Source organism: Schistocerca gregaria, chromosome 6 (assembly GCF_023897955.1).
Source record: "Schistocerca gregaria isolate iqSchGreg1 chromosome 6, iqSchGreg1.2, whole genome shotgun sequence".
Lineage (NCBI taxonomy): Eukaryota > Metazoa > Arthropoda > Insecta > Orthoptera > Acrididae > Schistocerca > Schistocerca gregaria.
The window spans coordinates 304,321,039-304,336,467 of NC_064925.1; the positions used below are offsets into that span (position 1 = coordinate 304,321,039).

The following is a 15,429-nucleotide window of genomic DNA, read 5'->3' on the forward strand; positions in this document are numbered from 1 at the left end:
AATAGTCCAATGTCGGTGTTGACGGGCCCAGGCGAGGCTTTGTGTCATGCAGTCATCAAGGGTACATGAGCGGGACTTTGGCTCCGAAAGCCCATATCAATGATGTTTCGCTAAACGGTTCGCACACTGACATATGTTGAAGGCTCAGCACTGATATCTGCAGCAGTTCGTGGGGATGTTGCACTTCTGTCACGTTAAACGATTCTCTTCAGTTGTATTTGGTACCGTTCTGGCAGGATCTTTTTCTGGCCGCAGCGTTGTCGGAGATCTGGTGTTTTACCATATTCCTGAGATTCACGGTAGCCTTGTGATATGGTCGTACGGGAAATTCCCATCTCATCGCTACCTCGGAGATGTTTGTCCCATCGCTCGTGCGTCACTATAATACCACCATCAAACTCACTTAAATCTTCATAACCTGCCATTTTAGTAGTACTAACCGATCTAACAACTGTGTCAGACACTTGTGTTATATAGGCGTTGCCGACCGCAGCGCCGTATTCTGCCTGTTTAAAAATCTCTGTGTGTGAATACGTATGCCTATACCAGTTTCTTTGGCGCTTCAGTGTATATTTACTAGTAGCATAATACTAGTTACAGTATCGTCCTGTACGATACTTTAATAAACTTTTAAGCTGTTACAGAGATGAAATGTGACATAACTGGTCGTGTGAGCTTCAGGAAGCAAGCTGGCCACTGTGACCAAGCGGATCTAGGCGCTTCAGTCCGGAACCGTGCGACTGCTACGGTCGCAGGTTCGAATCCTGCCTCGGGCATAGATGTGTGTGATGTCCTTAGTTTAGTTAGGTTTAAGTAGTTCTAAGCCTAGGGGACTCAGATGTTAAGTGCCATAGTGCTAAGGGCATTTGCTACATTTTTTCAGCAAGCGAATTGCGCTTTGTCTCTTTTACATGTTTGTGGTAATTCATGTTAGTAACGGCCACCTGTGAAGCAGATAAATAAATGAGCTTGTCACAGTAACATGGTGTTGTATTTCGCGTTAAAAAGTCCATACCGAATTACAGCGAAATTCGAGTTAGTGAGGATTTACTACATATCCTATTGCCATCGCTCCTGCGACTACTACAAACAAAAGTTGTGTTAGCCGTTGTAAAATCCTGGATGATGTAAAAACTCCATCAGTGCCGAGCTCCAATACTGCCGTTTTCTCCTTTGTACAACGTTACAACCTGCTAGCAATGTGATGAAAGTTACTGCTTTGGTTGAAGCTCTACATCTATACTGCTAAAGTCGGCTTTCAGTGCGTAACAGAGAATGTTTCTGTACTACTGTGGTATCTCACCTTTCGTTTTCCTTTCATGTGTGATGCATGGTGCTAAGTCTTGCGCCAGTTGAGCCACACTGAGAACAAAAACCAGATAAACAATATATAAGTTATATTGAAAAATATTGTATGAAAAACACATAAACCAAAATACTCCACCTTTGGAGAAAAATTGGTCAAGACAAGTTTGTGACAGGATTAACAATGAATTTATAAATAACCAAGTTTAGCTGAAGTCTGCAATGATGAACGGTCAATGTTAATGTTCACTCGAAAGTAAAGCAAAATTAGAGAAGCTCGTCTCCGATACAGTTCCTGGAAGTATCCGATACAGAGGCTGAGTCCCGGCGATGGTGAAGCCTGGCCTGGTGGCTTCGTCAGTCGGCAGCGCCCGCCACAGCGTCGTACGTTGCAAAGGTTCCAGTCGAGGCACTAAGTGTGAAACTGCAGGTGAGTCAGCGCCTGGCTCAGAGCTCGACGTTGATGACTCGGAACGGCTTTGCGCCTTCCTAAGACTCCAGGTAGAAATATTAGAGGGACTATTTGTGATCACCTGGTCCGCGGAGGCAAACAGGCCCACACGGCCAGTGACCTCTAGCGGCGCTTGAAATGTCGCCCACAGGCCGAGGAAGCATGCATGGTTGACTTCTGTCATCTGCTGAGGTAGCGTCTTTGAGGTTAGACCACTTGATATACCTTTGCCGATCTGTAGATTATACAGCCCGTACACAACACCCCTCTCCTCTCTCATAGGAAAAAAGGGAGCAGCACATCTCATTGTCTGAGGAGCCTAGTGTTTCTTCGTTGGCCATCTTTGTAACTGGTGACCGCAGCAGGCTTAGGTCGACGTTCATCAGAGTTGGAACCAGGGATAGGCAGACCTCATCAGGGGGCAGAAGGCGTAGACCCTGTGGCCATGGAGGTTGTGTTTTATCGTTCAAGGTTCCATGGTGGGGAACGATCGATTCTGGAACAAAAATGGTGATAATCCACTGCTAGGAGGCTACGCTGTTTTCAGTAGGTGGATTTGGTTCACAATCTTGAGGCAAATGGAGTTGTCATGTAATAGTACTTCCACCAAGGCCTGTCCCAATAAACGAGATACTACTGCTAGGGGCCAACAGACGCGATTTTTCGAGAATACCAACGCCAAAAACAGACTGAGGTCTTCGGCTAAGGCATGATGGTGGTATACCTTTGCTACTGTGACCTGAATGTATGGACAAAGCATCCCATTAATCCAGTGGATGAGGGATGAAAAGGTGCTGTATGCGTACAGTGATGCCGTTGGAAGAACAAAAAAAGGTAAATTCGGAAGATGTGAAACGAGGCCTGTTGTGGACAACTATGGTTTCTGGGAGTCCTTCTATAGAGAAGATTGATTCCAAAGCCTGTATAGTCTGTATCGAGAACATTAAAGAACCCGTGAAATGTAGGTGAATCCGGTTCCTGTATCAACCATAATAAACCAAGAATAGCCAAGGGAGGAGCCTGCCAAGTGAAAATGTAATTTCAATCAGGGTGCTGAAGCATTCGGCTGTGGAAAGTATATACGAACGGGTATTGCCTGTTTGCTTTAGCAGGTTTCACATGCTGCCACCAAGTTCGCAATATCTCATAGGTACCTCGTCAATACACACGTTGGTGGACCAGCCCCTTCGTGAGCAAAATTTCCCAGTGGCCTTGATGTAGGAGGTACAAGATATGGTGCCTCAAGGCGCATCGGGTCGCTATGTCAGTGCGACCATTTTCTCCTTGCAACAAAAGGACGCTGTTGAGGGTGGAGAATTCGTGGCGCATGTGACAAAATGCTTGGGATTTCAGGTGAACCAACTTTTTCCGATCCGTCAACCACCCAAGGTGCACTAGATGGAGGAGTTGTCGAATGACCGAGTCCTCTGAGGAGTGATGGACGATTACCTTTATGTCCAAGGGGAGGGTGGCTGCAGCTTCTTCCCCTTCTGCGTTCATGTGGCAACAGATTTCTGGTTCTGAACTGAACTGTGCGTCCATCCCAGTAGTAACGTGGAGAGAATGCCGGCGTTGGTATGTTGAGTTGTAGAGAGATATAAGTTACTGTATGAGTAGCTAGATGAAACCAGTGCCCGTCTCTGGAGGCGAAGCGCTGAGTTTATCAAAATGTTGGAGTCTGTCTTGAATAATGGTAAAAGAGGTTCATGGTCAATCAATAACATGAGATGTCGGCTGTATACATAATTTTAGAATTTCTCTAGGGCAAACACAATAGTCAGAGTCTCATTTTCTGTTTGGTTGTAGTTGTGTTGAGTCCGTGTCAACGTCTTGGATATGAACGCGATTTCCACATCATCTACTTCGTGAAATAACATCGAGCTCAAGAAATAATCATAAGCATCGGCTACTACAATTGAAGGTCTTGATGGTGTGTAGGCCAGAAGGCACGTCTAACCAGGGCACGTTTATCGCAGGTGGGAGTCCAATTACACTTCACATTTGTGCGTAACAACTGTTGCTTGTGTAGATCCACTGTGTCTTCTAGAATGACAACATTATGCAGGGAATGCCACAAAAAGAATGCCACAAAAACGTTCTCCAGATGATAATGCTTTCTCCTACGTGTTTCACGCCATACACGCCAACAGCCATCTGTCTGGTGGAGCATAAAACGTGATTTATCTGGAAAGGCCACCTGTCGTTGTTCAGTGTGTGTCCAATTGCAGTACTGGCGTGCAGCTTCCGGCTTCCATAGCCAGTGAACGGCAGTCATCAGCAATCATGACTGTATGGACCAGGCGCCTCCTGTGGAGGCCCATACGCTGTAAGTTTTGAGGAGCACGTCACTGCTGTCATCTATGGCTCGCGATGCACCATAGTTGCTTGGCGCTGGCTTCGGAAGAGCCATTTTGCCGTGCACAGTATACTTTAAAATCGGTGGCACGCAAACGGTTTACAATCATAGATTTGTCGGAAATGCTTCCACTCTTGGTCTGAAAGCCAATGATGATCCCCTTTTCGACGTCAGATAAATTGCTCGATTCCCACATTACAACCCGTGCTATTTATATACCCTCCCCTGCTACTGCTGCCACGTGCCGTGTGGGAATGGTTACTGCATGTTGACGTCGAACATAGGTGGTGGTCGCATTAATTTGGGTGGCCATGTACATGGTGCATAAATTTTTCAATTTTTTTATGTACAAATTGTTTCAACAGTTGTTGCATTTCTCGTAGTTGACGAATGTAATTTTCATAAGTAAACCAACTTTTTTCTTAGTGTTTGCATGTGGTTCCAGTGAGGAGAGTTTTAAATGCAGTGGAGGAAAAAGTCAGCAAGATTCCATATGGAGTTGAGCATAAGCTGGTGGAAGCAGTCGAGATGCTCCTCTTCGTAACCGAGAAACAGTCGAATGATAAGTCCTTAAGATGAGAGAGAACACTGAAAGTATGCAACCTGTTCCTGCTGTGGAAACGGAGGAAGTAATTTCAAAAAATCAGGAGGTGATAAATGAAAAGCAGTTCAAGGACACTCACGCAGTGATCTACCGGGGGATCAAAACGCCAGTATAAATCTGAAAACTGAATAAATCACGTAATAATATAGTTAGAGACGTACAAATTGACACACATGCTTGAAATGACATGGGGTTTTATTAGAACTAAAAAAATACAAAACTTCAAAAACTGTCCAACAGATGGCGCTGCATCTGATCAAAATAGCAATAATTAGCATAACAAAGTAAGACAAAGCAAAGATGATCTTCTTTACAGCAAATGCTCAATATGTCCACCATCATTCCTCAACAATAGCTGTAGTCGAGGAATAATGTTGTGAACAGCACTGTAAAGCATGTCCGGAGTTATGCTGAGGCATTGGCGTTGGATGTTGTCTTTCAGCATCCCTAGAGACGTCAAATTTATACTGACTTCTTGATCACCCGGTATGATAACGAAAACTTCAAAGAAAAGTTTGCTTAAGTTGAAACGACAGCCGTGATGGAGCTTCAGATAGGGAAATGTCAGTACATGGACTGGGATGTGCGAGTACAGAGGCAAACCAGGATTATGAGCAGTCTTCGGCTCATCACGCGCAACGAGAAAGTCGTTACTCTCCTATGGGCAGCCACATGATTTACATGAAACTGAAACTTTCGATTGCAAAATTTTCTTATTTGAAGAAAATTTGATAGTTAGGAGACAACAGAAACACACTACACCTGCACACCTGAATAGTGCAGTTTGATTATTCTTTGCCCCTTACTTGGCCTCCTGGCCACTGATTGGAATTCGTGTGTGAATACCTTGGAGGTGAATCTGCTATGTGAATGGGACCTGTGGCACAAGAATGCCAATCACACAAGCAGTTCAAGGGAGCGTTGTTGGAAATTACTGGTCATGCACAGCACAAGATAGGGTAGAGCATGATAGCATGTTGATAAATTTTGAAGGTTCAGCCGGCCGTGGTGGTCTCGCGGTTCTAGGCGCGCAGTCCGGAACCGTGCGACTGCTACGGTCGCAGGTTCGAATCCTGCCTCGGGCATGGATGTGTGTGATGTCCTTAGGTTAGTTAGGTTTAAGTAGTTCTCAGTTCTAGTGGACTAATGACCATAGCAGTTGAGTCCCATAGTGCTCAGAGCCATTTGAACCATTTTTGAAGGTTCAGGTTTCAATAGTCTTGCAAAATTTTTCGAATGAGTGCTAAGGAAGAACCAATTTCTGGATGTGCCATTCAGTCCCACTGAGATAATTCGATTCGGTTGTATCGAATTGTCCCTAAACTACAGTTAGGTTCTTGCACGATGGTGTAAGTATGAGATAGAAGCTTTTAAGAGGTTGAGTTAGAGTTTATACGGGAAAATGAGACAGCTTGGTATAGATCACAGGAACTGTAACAAGCCATTCTGAAATGGCGGTTGCAACAATATATTTCACTCACACGGTGGAGCTGATTCAAATGGCTCTGAGCATTATGGGACTTAACATCTGAGGTCATCAGTCCCCTATAACCCAGAACCACTTAAACCTAACTAACCTAAGGACATCACACACATAAATGCCGTAGCGGTCGCGCGTTTCCAGACTGAAGCGCCTAGAATCGCTCGGCCACACTAGCCGGTCGGAGGAGCTGACTTCAAGTCGCGATCAGAACCAAGGAAACTGAGACAATTTCTACAGGACTGAGACAATTTCCATAGGAATAATGCGTATCATTTTTGACAAGAATTGTGTGAGCCAGAATGATTCAGATCTCCGATTCAAACTATAGAAATACAGTCTCTAGATCCAAGGAACAATGCAAGTAACAGATGCGCACCACCACAGAAATAACTTTGGTGGGAAGCATTGGTGAGATATCCAGGGACCCTGACGAATTACAAGTTAAATGAATTCAGCGTACTGAACTTTGACATGTATTTGACTGTAATTAGAAGCGAAATCGACTTTGAGCACAAATAATATGGAGACTATAATTATTACAGCTATACGCAGAATAAATTTGAGTGCCATTTTTGACAATTGAAGCGACATATCGGCCATTTCAGAAACAAACTTTCTTGAAATGAGAAGGAATTAGCAGCTGACCTGTGCTGCCGCTGCAAAAAAACAAGACAAAGTGGGCGATTTTTGGGAAGAATGTTGGACTATGGATGCAGGTGTAGCACGATTTTCTTGTGAAGGCCGCCAGTTCGAGTAGAACCTTGTAGTCATCGTCCTTCTGTCAATAGATGTGAGACTGAGTGTTGGGGAAATATCTTCAAACTAGCCGAAAGAAGCTCGGAAACATGTGGGCGGGCATTATCCTGCAACCAAATGATGCGGTGCGTCATCATTTTATGGTGTTTGGAATTGATGGCGCCTTTCAATTTTTTCAAAGTCTCCATGTACCACTGAGCCATGTTCCAGAAAGTCAGTGAGTAGTGGACTCTCGCAGTCAAATAAATAGGTCATCCTGACTTTTCCGGAGTTAGCATTCCTATTGTTTAGGCTACACGGAAGTAAGTTTCGCTGCGAAGCCCTTACACATACTCTATACAGTCCCCATCTTCCACCATGCGATTTCCATATTTATATAAGTTGCCGTCAATTTGCTTCGGACAAACGGGTGCACACCTGAGTACAATAATGGATCCATAGGCGATAGCAAATATTTATTCATGAAGGCGTTGACAAACTTGTCTCACAGTGAGCTAAATATATGAACGGTTATGCCTATTGTCTTTGAAACAAATGAACAGTTTACTTCCTTTTTCCCACCTGTCTCGTTTTCATTTGACTGCTCCTTATATACATCGAAAACAATAACGGCTTGCATACCTTTCCGTTGAGTTACCTTCGAAATAACTCTTTAATGTGACGATGTCGCCCTCTTAAGAATGACGTGTTGTGTATTACCTTCTAGTAAATCCTTAATACAGCCACTAAACTGGTCCTTTTGTCGGTAAACTCTTATGCGACAAGCAATCGAATACTTTCCACAAGTAAAGGAACGCTGGATTAACTTGGACGCTACAGTTTACTGCCCTGAAGAATTCACGAACGAACAGAGCGATTTGAGTTTCACAAGATGGTTGCATACTACGTATTGATAGTGACGGATGTGGTTCTCCCAGAATGAATACTTTTAAATGGAATGAAACGTAGAATGGCGGCAGGAGGTGCAGTGATAATAATCATTATAGTTTCACCGAGTCGTTCTGATTACTTACCCCGCAATAGGTAGGCAAGCTGTTGCAGGTAGACTAATGCGAGCAGTTCGCTAGAAGTCACACCATAGTTTTTCAGGGAATTGGTGAGGTTCTGTGATAAAAGAAAAACAAAATAGTACTCGAATTATGCATGATGAAGATAAGGTCTGTAGGACGTGTTTAGTTCAAGTATTATATTACAATTTGGATTGGTCTGGTAATGGGCGTTGCTAAGTGGAGCTTGAGGAAGTATGAAGAGTGACTGGGCTGTGGGTGGCTGGGAATAAGTCATTTGGTGGCATGAATGGCACCATATCCTGCGGCAGACCGATGAAGGAGTTTGGATCAGGCGAATGGCTGGAAGCCGTTACGTGCCATCATGTGTAAAGACATCAATGAAATAAGGAGGAGGTCGTGTTACGCTTTTTTGTGTGTGTATGGGGTGTGGTCTTCTTATTGTGCTTACGAAAACGCTGAATGCGATTGGATACGAACACAATTTACAGCATTATATAAGGTGTACAATAGAGAGACAGTTTGTAGGTCATGACTGTATTAGGATGACAATCTACATGAACATCTACAGCTACACATATACTCAGCAAATCACTGTACGATGCGTGGCGGAGGGTATCCTGTACCACCTCTAGTCATTTCCTTTCCTGTTCCAGTTTCAAATAGAGCGAGGGAAGAAGACTGTCTATATGCCACCGTATGATGCCTAATTTCTAGTATCTTATCTTCGTGGTCCTTGCGGGCAATGTGTGTTAGCGGCAGTAGAGTCGTGTGCAGTCAGCTTCAAATGCTGGCTCCCGAAATTTTCTCAATAGTGTTTTTCGAAAAGAACATCGCCTTCTCTCTAGGGATTCCTATTTGAGTTCCCGAAGTATCTCCGAAACACGTACTGTTCGAACAAATCCAGAGGCCCTCCTCTGAATTGCGATGTCTTCTTTCAGTGGGACATGGTACGGATCCAGACACCCGAGCAATACTCAAGAATAGGTTTGCACCAGCGTCCTTTTACAGGTGAACCACTCATTCCTAAAGTTCTCGCAATAAACAGTTCACCTTCCCTGCAACAGTTCTCATATGCTCTTTCCATCTCAAGTCGCTTTGCAACGTTACATCTCATGTTTAAACGACTTGCCCCTTGTCAAGCAGGACACTACTAATACTGTATCCTCATATTTCAGGTTTGTTCTTCCTACTCATCCGCATTGATTTACATTTTTCCACGTTTAGGGCTAGCTGCCGTTCACACCAACTGGAAATTTTGTCTACGTGGTGTTATATCTTCCTACGGTCACTCAACTACGACACCTTGCTCTACACCACAGCATCATAAGCAAACAACCGCAGATTGCAGATCTCTCTGTGCGCCAATTCATTTATGTATATAGAGAACAAAAGCTGTCCTACCACGCTTCTCTGGGGCATTCCTGCTGATACCCTTGTCTCTGACGTACACTCGCCGTCGACGACAACATACTGATCCTACACACATCAAAAAAAGGTTTGCATCACCCCAGTTCCCAGAACTCCTGAAGATATACGTTGACTGTGGATATTGTATCACAGACACAGTCGCTTTGACTGTTCAGAGATATCACTAAACCCACCCAAAGATGTAAACAACCACGCACGAGCAGCGCCTATTGGACGGAGGGGGTACGACAGCCGATCAGTTCCAGTCATTCCACCAGGAAGGAGGTGCACGACTCGTGTTGTCTGTAGTTCAACGATACCCGGACGGTGAGTACCGCGGTTTGATCGTGTCCGCATTGTTACTTTGTGCCAGGAAGGGCTCTCAAGAATAAAAGTGTCCAGGCGTCTCGGAGTGAACCAAAGTGATGTTGTTCGGACATGGAGGAGATACAGAGAGACGGGAACTGTCGATGACAAACCTCGCTCAGGCCGCCCAAGGGCTAATACTGTAGTGGATGACCGCTACCTACGGATTATGGCTAGGAGGAACCCCGACAGCAACGACACCATGTTGAATAATGCTTTTTGTGCAGCCACAGGGCCGGCCGCTGTGGCAGAGCGGTTCTACGCGCTTCAGTCAGGAATCCTGCTTCTGCTACGGTCGCAGGTTAGAATCCTACCTCGGGCATGGATGTGTGTGATGTCCGAAGGGTTGGTTAGGTTTAAGTAGTTCTAAGCCTAGGGGACTGATGACCTCCCGATGTTAAGTTCCATAGTGCTTAGAGCCATTTTTGCAGCCACAGGACGTCGTGTTACGACTCAAGGTATGAGCAATGGGCATCATGATGCGAAACTTCACACCCGACGTCCAAGGCGAAGGCCATCTTTGCAACCAGGACACCAGGCATGGCGGCACAGACGGACATAATAACATGCCGAATGGACCGCTCGGGATTAGCGTCACGTTCTGTTCACCACTGAATGTCGTATATGCCATCAACCAGACGTGTTTGGAGCCAATCCGGTCAGGCCGAACGCCTTAGTGTTCAGCGAGTGCGCAAAGTGGAGGTTCCCTGCAGTTTTGGGGTGGCATTATGTGGGGCCGACATACGTCGCTGGTGGTTGTGGAAGGCGCCGTAACGGCTGGACAATACGCGAATGTCATCCTTCGACCGATAGTGCAACCATATCGGCAGCATATTGGCGACGCATTCATCTTCGCAGACGACAATTCACTCCCCCATAGTGCACCTCTTGTAAATGACTACTTTCAGGATAACGACATCGCTTGACTCGAGTGGCCAGCATGTTCTCCAGACATGAACTCAATCGAACATGCTTGGGATTGATTGAAAAAGGTTGTTTATGGACGACGTGACCCACCAACCACTCTGAGGGATCTACGCCCAATCGCCGTTGAGGAGTAGGACAATCTGGACCAACAGTGCCTTGATGCACTTGTGGACAGTATGCCACGACTAATACAAGCATGCATCAAAGCAATAGGAGGTACAGCTGGGAATTAGAGGTACCGGAGTGTACACAATCAGAACCACCACCTCTGAAGGTCTCGCTGTATGGTGGTACAGCATGCAATGTGTGGTCTTCATGAACAATAAAAAAGGCGCAAATGACGTTAATGTTGATCTCTATTCCAATTTTCTGTACAGTCTTGGAGCCACTCATGTATCCGAGAACTTATTCCATACGCTCGTACCTTCCTGAATAGCCTGGACTGGGGCACCGTGAAAATACTTTTCGGACATCTAGAAATATGGAATCTGCCTGTTACCCTTCATCTGTATTTCGAGTTATATCATGTGAGAAAGGGCAAACTGAGTTTCGCACGAGCGATGCTTTCTAAAACCATGCTGATTCGTTGACATAAGCTTCTGATTCTCAAAGAAGTTCTGTAAGTAATCATACAACAAAAACAGCATCCGAGAGGCAATGGTTTGTGAACAATGACATTACCCAACAGAGTTCAAGCCGTTATATAGACGAAGAATGGACAGACCCATATTAATGTGCAAACACGAATTAGTTTTGTGGCTGTCCCACACGCGACCACACCACTTAGAGTGGTCCGTGCGCGAAACACGGTTCGCTTACATCTCTCCATCTACATTACTCTGCTATTTGCAATAAAGTGCCTTGCAGAGGGTTCAGTGAACCACCTTTTTAAGCTATCTGTCTACCGTTCCAATCTCGAACGGCGCGCGGGTAAAACGATCACTTAAATTTTTCCGCGCGAGCGCTGATTTGGTTCAAAACTGGTTCAAATGGCTCTGAGCACTATGACTTAACTTCTGAGGTCATCAGTCGCTTAGAACTTAGAACTAATTTAACCTAACTAACCTAAGGACATCACACACATCCATGCCCGAGACAGGATTCGAACTTGCGATCGTAGCGGTTCCGCAACATTGAAATATTTTCCCTTGTACTTCATTGATAGTCATACTCTAGGATTACCAGAAATTGGAGCATTTTAAAGCTTATGATAAGTTAGTTGCAATGACTGTCTATGGACAAACAAAAGTGGAAGAGGCTTAACGCATGACAAGACCTGCCGTAAGGTAGAATACCTACTACTACTACTACTACTACTACTACTAACAGGGGTCCGGATATTTTTGATCGTTGATGTAATGATGAACCAAGACGAAACGCTAAATTTCTCAACAGAAGTCCTAAGTTCACTCATTGTTCCCAGTACGCTCTCGCAAAGAAAGGTGCTGAACAATACGGTAGAACCAGGAATATGGTTCAGTTTCTGGTAATATTAGTGTAGCGTAGAGTATGACTATCAATGAAAGGCAAGTGTTGCGGAGAAACTGAAGCGAAACGTGTTCCGCGCACGGACAATTATATGTAGCGTGGTCGCGAGTTCTCAGCCACAAAACGTTTTCGCACACGAGACCAAAAAGTCAACTGTAATTTATTAGAATTTACTTTGAATACGTTAGATGGGATACAAATTAGGTGATAACTGCACAGGCCTTTATAGTAGTTACTGTGTGTCCTCCTTATTCTGGTTATGGAAACGCTCAATGCGGAGGGATATAAACACAGTTCAAAGTATTGTGTACTGCGTAGAACAGAATACACCCCGTCATAGAGCAGCATCTTTGAGGCAAAAGTCTGCGGACAATACCATACCTGCAAAACGTGGAAGACCTTCGGCACAAGGTAGAACGTGGACTTCTCTCCAGACCCCAATGTCCAACATTCCTACCTTGTCCAGGGTCGGTTCTCGAGGAAGTATTGGCTGCCACTCCGTCACAGACATTCAAAGACCTCACTGAAAGTGTCCCCAGTAGTTTTCAAGCCTTGAAGGGGCTTGATTCGGGGGAGGGGACAAAACAGCGAGATCATGGGTCCCATCCTATTAGGGAGGGGTAGGGAGGGAAGTCGGCAGTGCCCTTTCAGAGGAAGCATCTTCCTGAAACGATGTAGGGAAATAACGGAGAACCTAAATCGAGTTGGCCCCACTAATAGACGTTCGGATATTGCTCATTAGATAATGCATCATCTACTGCAATGAGGGTTGAAATATCCTCTGTGTATCAAAGGCACTTTTACAAGACTTGGTATGTTATGTGAGGTCTCTTAAACAGAGAGCTCGTATCCGGAAATCCATAGTTTAGGATCTACACATCGCCCAAGTTTCAGAACAGCGTGTTTTCGAGTTGTGTCTGGAGTCATAATAACTTATGCAACTATCAGACATCAGTGCAATGTGTATGTATCGTCACCGAAGCCGCAGGGGGTCCAAACCGTGAATTTACGAATATCAGTTAACTTTTGACAGTAATGTTCAGCACAGTTCGTGCATCCGCTTTACATGAATGGCTAATGCGTTGCTTGACGAATCAGACTACGGAGCACAATCCGAAGAAGCTTTGACGCCACTCTTGTCAAACTTCCTTGCCATTATAAGCCACTGTAGATTAGATCTACATCTACATGATTATTCCGTAACTCAAAATTAAGAGTTTGGCAGCGAGTTTATTGAACCACTTTCAGACTTTTTTCGATGGTTCCACTCTCGAACAACACGCCACTCTCTAATAGCACGTGAGAAAAATGTATACATTTCCAAGCGAACTCTGAGTTCTCCGTATGTAGGTGTGAGTCAGCAAAATATTTTCACATTCAGAACAGAGAGTCCGTGAATGACATTTCACAAAAATATTTCACAAGAAAAGCGATTTCTGATTTAGTGATTGCCGCCATAGTTCGCTTATTATATCCGTGACACTCTCTCCCCTATTTGGCAATAATATAAGACGAGCTGGCTTTCTTTAAACTTTTTCATATTTTCTGTCAATTTTATTTCGTAAGGATCCGATACCTCGCAGCAGTACACGAGAACTAGAAGACCAAGCATACCTTAAGCAGTCTCCTTAGTATATTTGTGGCTACTTCTAAGTATTCTGCCAATAAAATTTAGCCTCCGTTACGTCTTCCCCACATAATTTCCTACGTGAAAGTTCCGGCTAAAGTTATTCATACCCCTTAGGTATTTACTTTAATCTGCAACCTTTAAATCTATGTTGTATGTCACGTAACAGAAATACAATGGAATTTTTTTGGGAGAACCTCAACTTCTTTATTTTTTGGGATCAAATGTCACTTTTCACACCATGCAGATATCTTATCTATGTCAATTTACAATTCTTTTTGATCTTTTGATGACTTAACTAGATAGTAAACTGTAGAATCATCTGTAAACAGATTATCTCCTAAATCGTTTACGAAGTTTGATAACACCAGAAGACATACAACACTTTCTTGGGGAGCCCCAGATTTCACTTCGGTTTCACTAGATAATATTCTATCAGTTACCACGAACTGTCACCTTTCTGACAGGATATCACCAATTCAGTCACACAACTGAGAGGATAATACATAGGCAAGGAATTTAGTTAGAAGTCGCTGGGTGAAACACGTTTGATTCAAAACTAAAATAATATCCGTCTGCAAAAGCCGAACGAACAGTTATTCGTACGTAGAAGGTAAACCACGTTGAACTAGCAATCAACGAAGAATGTTTTGCAAATACTAAGAACATACTCAAGAGTTACTTTAATTAGAATTTTGTAACTTTTACGTGAGCCAGCTACACTTCGGTAGGATACACAGGACAGTACTCAGAGTAACACCTGATCTTGCTACGCCGAGATTTGTTTAGTAGTTCCGCCTTAAATCTTTCCAGAGGTTCACGGATATTTGACGGCTGTAGCCGAGTCCAATGACTGAACGTTGTTCAAACGATATCAGGCCATTTCGAATATTTATGCTTATTCCATTGCATTTAAGTGTGTTAATGGCAATTTGTCGGTCTTTACACCATTCGTTGGACATCTGTAAGCCTTTGACATTGAACAAACATTTTCTAATTACGCTACTTCCCTGTACAAAACTTCATAGTCTGCGAACCGATTCAAGAGGAGAAAAATTCCAACAAAGAGAGTAGACGATACATTTATTCTGCAAAGGAAATGTGGAGAGAAGTGCTGGGTAAACTCGACGCCACATGTAAGATGCTATCGATGTAGAGGCGCTATCGTATCTCTTGTCAAGGACATCCGATTGATATAAGTAGTTAGCCGCACGGCGTGATAGAAATTGCTTTCCTCGCGGCATCGGTGACGACAGGCGTACGGAGGTAAGCTAGCGCTTATCGCGAAGCAAGACTGTTCAATGATTGATACACTCAAAACACCAATGTTCGGAGTTTATACACTGATGTTAGGATATCGATACTGAAGACTCTGCGGAAGATCGTAATATAGATGTTAAAGACAAAATATCGACTTCGATGATAGCAAGAAACCAGTCTACCTGTTACCACTGGAAATAATTGTTTTGTCATTTAAACCAATACTTTTCTGAACGTATCTCGTAACGACACATTTACTACTTAGCAAAGGTGGTCGTCAGGAGGGGGGAGGGCAGGGGTGGGAAGGGGTTTTTGGAGCGGAAGATTGAGAGAGAGAGAGAGAGAGAGAGAGAGAGAGAGAGAGAGAGAGAGAGATTTGAATGAACTGA

The 15,429-nt window shown here is 44.1% G+C and overlaps 1 protein-coding gene across 1 annotated transcript in view; it reads left to right on the top strand.

Moving 5' to 3' along the window:
• The first annotated feature begins 15,011 nt into the window (after positions 1-15,011).
• Positions 15,012-15,429, top strand: part of LOC126278515 (luciferin sulfotransferase-like) — a 77,546-nt gene continuing 77,128 nt past the window's right edge. Inside the window, exon 1 of the mRNA XM_049978680.1 lies at positions 15,012-15,046. The gene's annotated coding sequence lies outside the window, so the exon portion shown is untranslated. The remainder of the gene's footprint in view (positions 15,047-15,429) is intronic.